The 10,707-nt window shown below is 39.3% G+C and overlaps 1 long non-coding RNA gene across 1 annotated transcript; it reads left to right on the forward strand.

The window, feature by feature from the left end:
* Nucleotides 1–5,845: 5,845 nt before the first annotated feature.
* On the forward strand, nucleotides 5,846–8,408 carry LOC145026474 (uncharacterized). The gene is made up of 3 exons (XR_013674451.1): nucleotides 5,846–6,457; nucleotides 7,555–7,642; nucleotides 8,273–8,408. It is a non-coding gene; the product is annotated as an uncharacterized LOC145026474 (long non-coding RNA).
* Nucleotides 8,409–10,707: the final 2,299 nt, after the last annotated feature.

Raw genomic sequence — 10,707 nt, forward strand, 5'->3', positions numbered from 1 at the left:
CTGCTCCGTTCGTGAATCCTTCCCTTCCGATCAAAAGCAATTCAGAGATCGTGTTTCCCTTTCCCCTTTTTTGGCTTCATCGATTCCAATCTGTCCCACCATTCTTTTCCTTTTGTGGTGGATCGATGAGGTAGGGTGGAGGTGTACCTAGGTTTAGAGAGAGAGATGAAGAGAGAGACGGGAAATAGAAGGAAACAGGTGACTGATTGAGGAATTATAGGAATTAATATAACGATGGTAAAGGTCCAATTACTATAATACCCTCATCGCCATTTGAAGTTACACTTTAATACCTATAACTTTTAAAACTTTACATAAATGGCTCATTCGATAATAACATTAGATTTAGTTTTTTAAATAATTCAGATTTGTTCTCGCGTTCTCAACCTTTTGGGTGTTCTCATTTGATCCTACTCCTATATATATATATATATATATATATATATATATATATATATATATATATATATATATATATATATATATATATATACACACACACACACACACACATATATACATATATTTCCGTCGGCTCTTAATAACAACTTCATTTTCCCATCTAACCTAACCCCACTCCTTTCTTTGGTTTGGCCTCCACCACTGCTCATTGTTACTCTATTTGCTCAATTACGCCTAGAAATAAGATGGAACACAACTTTTATCTCTACCTACTCTATTACCTCGTCATCATATCATTTTCTTCTTGTGGTTATTGCCTTCTTCATCTGCGAAATCGGTGGTGGAATATGATTGTGGGTTTTAGGTTTTCTTAGATGGGGATGAAGACTTGGTTATAGTTGTCAAAAGATTTGATTAACAAGAACCTAGAAGGTTAACTGGAATGGTTGGTAAGCCTCTAATTACTCCATTTTCGTTAAATCCGTTGACCAACCTTCACCAACCACGAAGCATCACCACACTCACTGTCTTCTTCCCCATACCTTCACAACCTTCAATTCTTGCTCATTCTTGGGTTTGATCATGAATGAAGCAAAGACACACTGTGTATAAGGTTTGAACTTTAAAAGCCAAATTCATGCAATCTTTCACTTGATTGAGTGGGAATATCTTTAGAATGATGTTTGGGAAAGATCATTTATTGACTTACTACTCATCTCTTCTCTATTGTGATTGATTTAAGCCAAGCTAGGGTGTGGTTGATTCTTTTATTATTATTATTATTGAATACGTGTTGTATAGAAGCGATCATCAAAATATACTAATATGATTTGGCTATGAGAGGGTATATCAACCATTTTGTTTGTAGTCCGATCAAATTTATGTTAATTTTGAATTGTATTTTCTATGGTATGTTTTGCAGGTTGCATATAAGTTACATTTAAAGGGTGTTTGGATATGAAAAAATGAGGGTGCTTGTTTCTTATTGTTTATTACCACCACAAAAAGTTAAATGTAGGTGTTTAGATAAGAATCCTTAAAAATCAGCTTATTATGGTAGGAATAAGCTAAATAAGTTGATTTTAATAAGCATTCCCCTTGCTTATTGCTTATTCTCACCACAAACACTTTTGCAAAAACTATTTATTCCCACAACAATAAGTTAATAAGTAATAAGCTAATAAGCGATAAACTAATTTATCCAAACACCCTCTTAGTGTGTGTGTGTGTATATATATATATTTAGTGTGTGTGTGTATATATATATATATATATATATATATATATATATATATATATATATATATAGTTTTTACAATTTTTTGTGAAAAAACTAGTTTTTGAAAATTGGTTTGGTTCGTCTTATGATGTTAGAATTTGTTTTGCTATTGTGGTGGGCAACATAATAAGATAGAGGAAGTGAGATGGTGGGTTACATAAACATCAAACAATTTTAATTATAAGACCAATGGGAGAACATCAGCACCCAAAACACTGTCCCCTCCTTGTGGTAAGAACCACATTTTCTTTCTTTTCACCCAAAAAGTGTCGCACTCCTCCTACTCTCTATCTTCTCTCTTTATTTGTTTCTCTCTATGCTCCTCCTTGGGTATACCACACCTAGTGTGTGGCAAAGAACCATATTTTGTGTGGTAAAATTAACATGACACTTATGTGGCGTTTATGTGGCAGAGGACGGAGTGCGGTTCTTGTGGCACCACTGCCTCCAACCTAAAAAAACATTAAAAATATATAACAAACAGATAATAGTGTATAAATTATGAATACGTGACAACTCGATACTTTCCACGCTAATAAAAGTCAAATCCTATAAATAAAATTTGAGTTTTACTTATTCCGTTAAGTTCGTGAGGGTTAGAAAATAATTTACTTTATATATATAAAGTTTATATAAGTTTTCAGAACCAAAAACACTCGAAAAACCAAGATTTTTCCTTGAAACAGCAAAAAGTTCGTGAGGGTTAGAAAATAATTTACTTTATATAAATAAAGTTTATATAAGTTTTTCCTTTGAAAACTTGATCATTTCTCACTCATTTCACTTGAAAACACTCTCATTTTGCTCTCAAGGATCATCCACAATCATTCATACCTTCAACTGGAAACATTCAAATCTTTATATTTTCACCAAGAACACCAAAAACAGCCTTCATGTCTTCAAGTGATCGAAATCAGTCCAGAACCGAAAATCTATGTTCAACCGAAAACCTGTTCCGACCGAAAACTCATTAGGACCGAGAACCTGATTCTTAGTTGAGCTTTGACCGGAAATCCACCCATTCACTTCAAATGATTCTCGGTAATTATTCCCAACACAAAACAAGTGTTTTCCGATACTTTAATTAATGGTTTCACTAATTTAAATACAATTATGTGTTTAACTATTATTAGGATACCGTTAGTTCCGCGTACGCCAAGTCAAGGGTCATCTCTATAGTTTGTTATCCAGTTACGGACAAATACTACAATGAGTTTATACCCCTACATTTTCACTGTTTTTAATGTTTTCAGGGGGGAAATATAAGTAAAACACAAGGACTTTTATGTTTTTATACAAATGATTTCAAACCGATTAAAAACTTTTGCAATAGATATGAAAGACCCCAATTTTCGTATTTTTGAAAGACCCAAACTTTCATACTTCACAATATCATTACTCCAAAACATGCTACTTGCATATTCTTGAAAGCAATATTTTACATTGATAAAGAGATTACAAACTATTGGATACAAACCGTCTATTACAAAGTGTTATATATTACATAACTACCAAGGATATTGTAATTTATACAAACATAAACTGAAGTACAAAAGTACTATTACAAATTATTCTAAATCGTTCAATAGTATGTGAACATACTAGTTACTTATCACCTGCAATTGTTAAACATTGATAGGGTAAGCGGTGACGCTTAGTGAGTTCAATAATAGATACAATATAACGTTATGCCATATATATACTTCAATGTGGCAAAAGCAAAGAGGAGTAACAAGACATATGTGAGATCATGTGACAAGCGTTCATATCAATCAAAGACTTTATTCAAAGATATACTTTTCAATTCTTGATATACATCAATAAAACTTTGGTCCAACTGGCATAGAAGACATGCAAATTCTGATTAACATCTTGTTAGATTTCAGGCTTATAGTCCTGTCTAACCATTTGCCAATGCCTAGAATAGAAGTAGTTCACTTACGGAGACATGATCTACATGGCCAGAGGCTACGTACTAGTACCAATGTGAATCTAAATCCTTTCACTGATCACATGGTCAAAGATATTACAATTGCTATAAACATAGCGAATAAAATAACACGGGAAAATAACTCAGAATAATAACACTGAAAAGTACATAGCACATATAACACATAACATACAATTGTTCCTATATATTGAACTCACCTTAAGTTAACCAGGGGTTTAAATAATAATTTGGATAGCACTTCGGCTTTAAATATGACTTTCTATGTTGAAAACTAGGAGCTTAATTGAAAATCGGGCTCTGCGAAGCTAGGGCTTCAAAACCAAAAAGATAAAATTTTCGGGCTTCTCGGGGGTCTCGGGGCGTGTTTCGGGTGCTAAAATTGATATCGGGGCTTCGGGAAAAGCCAAAATAGTGAATATAAGGAATTAGGGTGAAAAAGTGTCAATTTTCTAATTTTAGCTGGGAGGGTTCACAGGTCTCTATTTATAGGGCCGAGGTTCGGAGGTGCGCTGGCAAAAGGGACACACGGTTGCTGGAGTGAAGGCCACGAAGCAAGAGGAGGGGAGTTGGCATGCATGCGAGGCTCGGACATGAAGCGGTGACGAAGTAGCTCGGTGGCTTTCTCGGAGCGGGGCGTCGGATGCGAGGCGAGGCACGTGGCTCGCATCGGATTGGCCACCGATGCGAGGCGTGTCCAAATCTTATTGGACCTCGGCCTCGGACAAATCAACTTGAAACACGCGCCGGCTTCGGATTGGGCCACATCTCCGGTGACGCTGCTGCTTCGTGCGAGGTGACGTGACTGACACTGTTCATGCGAGATTTCTCGAATTTTGAGCCCCAAACTTCTAAAATCCATAACTTTCACATACGAGCTTCGTTTTTTACGTTCTTTATATGCACGCGTAGCTAAAATTACGCTCTACAACTTTCGTTTGGAATTCATTGGCTAATTTTGACTGTATTTTTAATATTATTATTTTTAACAGGCCAGGACAGGAAAATCCGTTACAAATTCATAACTTCTTCATCCGACATCCGTTTTCGTCAGACTTTTTACCGTGTTACTACAAATGACGAGACCTTTGATTCTCGTTTAGGATGTATCGATCAAATATCGCTCGATCTAAAATTCGAGTTTTTAGCTGTCTACTGCTAAGTTGAAACTTCGAAAAATCATAATTTCCTCATACGAAGTCATATTTTGGCGTTCTTTTTATCGAATTTCTTGGTTTAATGAATACTAAAAATTTCATTTAGATTACTAAGGCTAAAATTAGTTTATCAAAAACTCACATTTTACGTCATTCGGCGCCGTGCCGGTTTTGTCACGGATCTTCGGTTGGTCATAACTTCTTCGTTATAACTCGGATTTCGACGAGGTTTTCGCCTACAAGTTTCTAACGAGATTCTCTACAACATCAAATAATAAAATTTTACTTATTTAAAATTTTATATTTTCGCTTAATTTCACTATTTGGCTTTTAATTGGAATCTCATAAGACTTGCAATATTTTCTGAGTGATTCTAAACATAGTTTTACTTCATTTCTAATAAAAACCATCTTGTTAGAACTCAACACTCTATTTCGCATAGTATTTCACAATTTTATTCATCACAAAGCTCGAATTTAAAACGTGTATGTTACAAATACCTCCTCCTTTTGAGGATTTCGTCCCTGAAATTACATCGATTAAAATAAATGGGGATACTTTGCTTTTATCTCATTCGTATTCTCCCAAGTATAGTTTGGGCCTCGATGGTGTTTCCACTTAACAATCACCAATTCTACTTCTTTATTGCGTAGCTTAGTTGTTCTTTCATTCATGATTTCTTCAGGGTCGTCAACATATCTTAACTTATTATCCAATTTCACCTCGGATAATGGAACTGTCTCATCGTAGATGTAACACCCTATTTAATGAATAAACAAATTAATTAATTAATAAATGTAATTCCCTGACTGAATTGTGAAGAATTCTGATAGTGGGGGTTGTTTAGTAAGTTACAGAGTTGTTTTGAGAAGAATTATAGAAGCAAGGGTATGTTTGGTAATTTATGGGACTTGATTTGAAAAAGGATTTTCGAGGTCAGGGTTAAATGGGTAAATTATGGACTCATTTTGAGATAACAAAGGGAAGGAGGGGCCGATCCTAGTATTATGGAAAAGAATTAGAGAGGCACCGGGTATATATTCTTACGGGAACCCTATCCCTAAAGAAAAGGTTGCAGCCGCCAACCCCTAAGCATCGGTCGCCATTTCCCTTCCCATTCTTCGACTTGCAACGCCGCCACCACTCTCCTTCTCCATTCTCCGGTGCTGGCACCCCGTCACCGCCTCCCTATCGCCATATCCCGACCGTCATGCACGTTTTCTGGTCAGTTGTGGCCGCCATGTGAGCCCCTGCTATCACCGCTTCCATTTCCGACGTGTGGTGAGGCCGAGAATCGGAGCCGGACGTTGTGTATTTTATCGTTAATTTAAGTCGCCAGGAAGGCTTATCTGCCAATGTGGTGGGCGGCTGAGCTCATGGAACCACAAGGGGGATCCGTTGTATGACTGTGGTTGGAAGGAAATGTTGGCATGAGTATCTTCTTGTGAGGAGTCGGAACCGCCGTTACAGCTACCAGAAGCACCGCAACGGCCGCCGTTTTGTGGTTGGTATTTGTTTGCTCGGCTGAGGGAAAAGAAAGATCACCGCCACCACCACTGGGTGGTGGCTAGCATCGCAACCGCCGCTGCTGCTGCTGCCTCCCCGGAGGTTTCGTCGCCGCCAAAGCCACCGGTAGGTGGTTGTGCTTCCATTTCGGGCAAAGATTTCAGTGTATGTGGCTATGTTATTTTGTTTGAGTGTCTTGCCGCCGGAAAAGGATCAAGCTCAACCATCGCCACCACCGTGAGGTGGTGGCTGCTGCCTTGTACCACCGCCGGCCACCACTAGGGTGGTTGTGTGTGTGTGTTAGTTAGTTAGTTAGTGTGTATATAAAGCATTGTAATTGTAATTTCCAAAACATTAATGAAAAGAAATGGAAAACCACTAGCTTAGGGTGGTGGCCGCCGCCGTGAGCCACCATTGACCACCACTACCCGAGGCGGTAGTGGGTGGTGTCCCGCTAGCAAACCCTAATGGGCTTAGAGATTGATTTTGGGCCTATTGAGCCATGTTTGGGTGGAAACCCCTAATTATGAGTATTTGGGCCTTGGTCTTATTTGGACCTACTTTTGGGCCATTTGGATTGGATTGTGAATTAAGCCCAAATTATTCCATGCCATTTAAATTGTAGGGTAAATGAATTAATGGATCAAGTCCTTAATGGACTAATTGAGAAAAATCCTAATATTTGAGAATTGTTCAGGACGCAAACGAGACTTAATTAATAAGTGAAATATTAAATAACAATCATTGGCAGAAATTAATCTAAGCAATAATGGACTTAATGGATTAAGTCCTTAACGGATTAAGTATTTAGTGGGATAAGCCCTTAATGGGTTAAGTGAGAAACACTTAACCCTAATTTTCGTTTTATGTGAAACCCTAATTTCACTTGGGCTTTGTGTTGGGCCATCCAAGAATAATTAAATGGACTAGAGTAATTAGTTGGGCTTTAGGGTAAGGCCCATATGAAGGATTGGGCTCAATTTGGAAAATTGGGCCATAGTTGGGGCCTAGATGGTTGTATGATGTTGGGTCCCTAGAATGAGACATGTTGGACTGGACTGGACAATTGGGCCTTAAGGGGAGTCCATGTAGAGGTTTAGGCCCAATTTGGAAAATTGGGCCATATGCTGGGCTTTGATCCTTAGTTGACCTTGGGCTTGGTTAAGCCAAGCTAGGGGTAATGTAGTAATTATCCAAAGCATGTATTTATAGTTATGTGTTAGAACCCAATTATTAATTGGGTGTTATTTTGGTGTTGACAGTTCGGGAATCTGTCATCCAGCAGCTGGGGTTGAGTTTGCGGTACTTCATCAGTGTGGGATTGTGTCTACGGGACTTCAGCAGTGTGAGGTGAGTTTCCTTCCAGTAGGAATGGGTCTAAGGCCAAAATGCCGGCCCGTTTAATTAGCAGTAGTTCCGGACTCCAGTCCGATGCAGTAGTTCATTATGCTTGGTGTCTTTGTGATACAGATGAGTTATGTGTTCCAGACTATGGTCTGATGCAGTATACAATATATGTGTTTATATTATATGCTATGATTATGTTATGCTATGTCCAGTTAGTTCCGGACTTCGGTCCGATGCAGTAGTTAGGGTGCTTGATGTCTTTGTGATTCAAGCATGTTTTGTGTTATGTGTTCCGGAATCTGTTCTGATGCAGTATGCACTATATGTATTCATGTTAGTTGATATGTTTATGATATGCTATGTTCAGTCAGTTTCGGACTTCGGTTCGATGCAGGGGACTGGGTCACAATCAGTTCCGGACTTCGGTCCGATGCAGTTAGTTTCGGACTTCAGGTCCGATGCAGTTAGTTCCGGACTTCGGTCCGATGCAGGGGACGGGGTGCCAGTCAGTTTCGGACTTCGGTCCGATGCAGTGGGCAAGGCCCAATACGTGTTTATATGTTATTGTATGGTATGTGGTAGTTTGGGGGAGCTCACTAAGCTTTGTGCTTACAGTTTCAGTTTTGGTTTCAGGTACTCAGTTTTCAAAAGAGGAGCTCGAGAAGATTGCAGTGGACACACTATTTGTTCAGCCTGGGATGTTTATACTCTGATATGTTTGACAGTTGTTATGATATTTTGATATACATTGTTTATGATTCTTATATGACGTTGATGAATATGGTTTTATTACTGATTTAAAACGAAATTTTCAGACTGTGTTTTTGGGATGTTACAAGTTGGTATCAGAGCCTTGGTTTGAGGGATTTGGGCACACTTTCGGGTGTGTCTGAACTCTAACTAAGGAAGTGGTATAAAGTTTTCAAGAGAAAAACCATGTTTAGAAAAAGATTTTGAGAAAAGAAAACAATTTTAGAAAAGGTATAAGGAAAAGAGTTTTAGAAAAAGCGAAAAGAATTTTAAAAAGAGAAAAGGGTATGGTGCATGCAATCAGCCGAGCTCAAGTAAGTACTCCCAAATTACCCATACAAGACTATGTTATGTATATCAGTTCCAGTTTCAGTAGAACAACATGCTAGTATTGAGTAGACAGCTGTAGGATAGCCTGTTTAGGTTATACCTGATATTATGAGCTTAGCATTGTATGGTAGTACAATTTCTTGTTATGAGGATAGAGTTGCTTGAGTAGTCTCTTGTGTCTGAATGCTGCTTGCTTTGTGCTTTGTGGGACTCAGAGTGATGGGAGTTAACCATTAGGTGAATACGTCACGTCACATGTGATTAGGGTTGAATAATCTCAGAGTGCTAGATTTTGCCCTATTGCACAACTCTTGTTTAAGTCTAACCGTTGTAGGGACGAGTCTTTTACTCGAAGGATTATTTGATCCTCGTCACATGTGATGGTATTCGGGTGATGGCTAATTGGCATTACAAGGAGGCCTTCAACAGCTGAGGACTGGATTTGGTGGAGTCAGATATTTCCCTAGGGCAAGCCTAGGATGAGAGTAGCAGAGATCAGTAGTAGTAGAAGTGACTTGGTGGAGTCGAGGCAGTACTTGAGGAAAGTACGTATAGATGTGGGAGGTCGTATGGGCCCGTACTACTGAAAGTTAGAGGATCCGTACTCGAATCAAGGAAGGCTGAGATAAGACTAGGGAACTTGTAGTGTGTGAGATCCCATGAGTTTGGATGAGTATTGTGATGTTAGTGATGGTATATTACCCAGTATAGTGACGCTACGTGGTAGACCAGATGGTAGTTCTGGTGTCGACGAGGGATCAGGATCGGACTCTAGAGCCAGGCAGATTGATGATCAGATGAAGGAGTTCATTCCATCTGAGAATTACGCGTATTATCATTGACCAGACTCCTGTGATCCTTAGTGTGATCAAGGAGGGCATTATAGAGATTTGTGATGAGAGGCCAAATGCATTATGCACTGAGATAACAGTCATGATAGAGACCCATACATTGATGTTTCGGAAAATTCAGAGTTTATGAGGCTTCAGATTGTCATGGGGGTTAGGGATCCCATTGTTAGCAGCAGATGGTTGGCAAATGTCACCAACACTTTTCGTACCAGACGTTGTCTCGAAAGGAGACAAGATCTGACTTACTTCCTATCTCCAGCGGGGTAGAGCACGAGATTTATAGGAAGAAGTTGGTGGTGAGTTGAGTGATGATGCGGTTAATGTTATGTCATGAGATGACTTTTAGACCAGATTTTGGGCAGAGTGTGCCCCGACGATTGAGGCGCAACAGTTGGCGCAAGAGTTGTTAGATCTCCACCAGATGACTGAGACTGTGGCAGAGATCACTGCCAAGTCTCAGGGAGAGAGCTTATATGGTACCATAGTATGCAACAGATGAGGAATTTAAGAAGGTAAGTTACCAGAACATACTGTAGAATGGTAGCATGGAGATCGTGAGTATCTCGGGGTGCAAGACCCTGAATGATATGACTTCTAGAGCTTGAGTTCGGGATATGGACTTGGAGCACATTGGTAAGAGGGAACCAAATCAGTTGCTTATAGTGAGGGGTCTCGGGAGGAGACCGTAGATTTCAGATTAGCTTTCGAGAGACTAGCAGGACCAGATTCGGTGCAGCACTTGCAGGAAACTGCACAAGGGAGCCTTTCGTTCCAGAGGTTTGAGTAAGTGTAACCCTGAGTTATCCTCAGTTTGTGTCTGAATTATATTTTTAAGAGATGTCATATGCCAATTGCATACCGAGAAGCATTAGCGAATAGTGATAGAGCAATCCCCCAGATTGCGGGATTAGGAAGTACAACGTCATCTTGGTTTATTCCAAGATTGTGGAGCAGCACGGGAAGCACCTGAGGGAGGTGCTAGAGACTTTGAGGAGGGAGAGAATTTTCATAAGGTTCTTCAATTGTGAGTTCTGGTTGCGCGAGGTGCAATTTCTTGGGCACCTTGTCAATCAGAAGGGTATTCTAGTCGTTCCGGCCAAGATAGAGGTTGTGATGCAGTGGGAGATTATGAGGTCT

This window comes from Lactuca saligna, chromosome 1 (assembly GCF_052625555.1).
Source record: "Lactuca saligna cultivar CGN05327 chromosome 1, ASM5262555v1, whole genome shotgun sequence".
Lineage (NCBI taxonomy): Eukaryota > Viridiplantae > Streptophyta > Magnoliopsida > Asterales > Asteraceae > Lactuca > Lactuca saligna.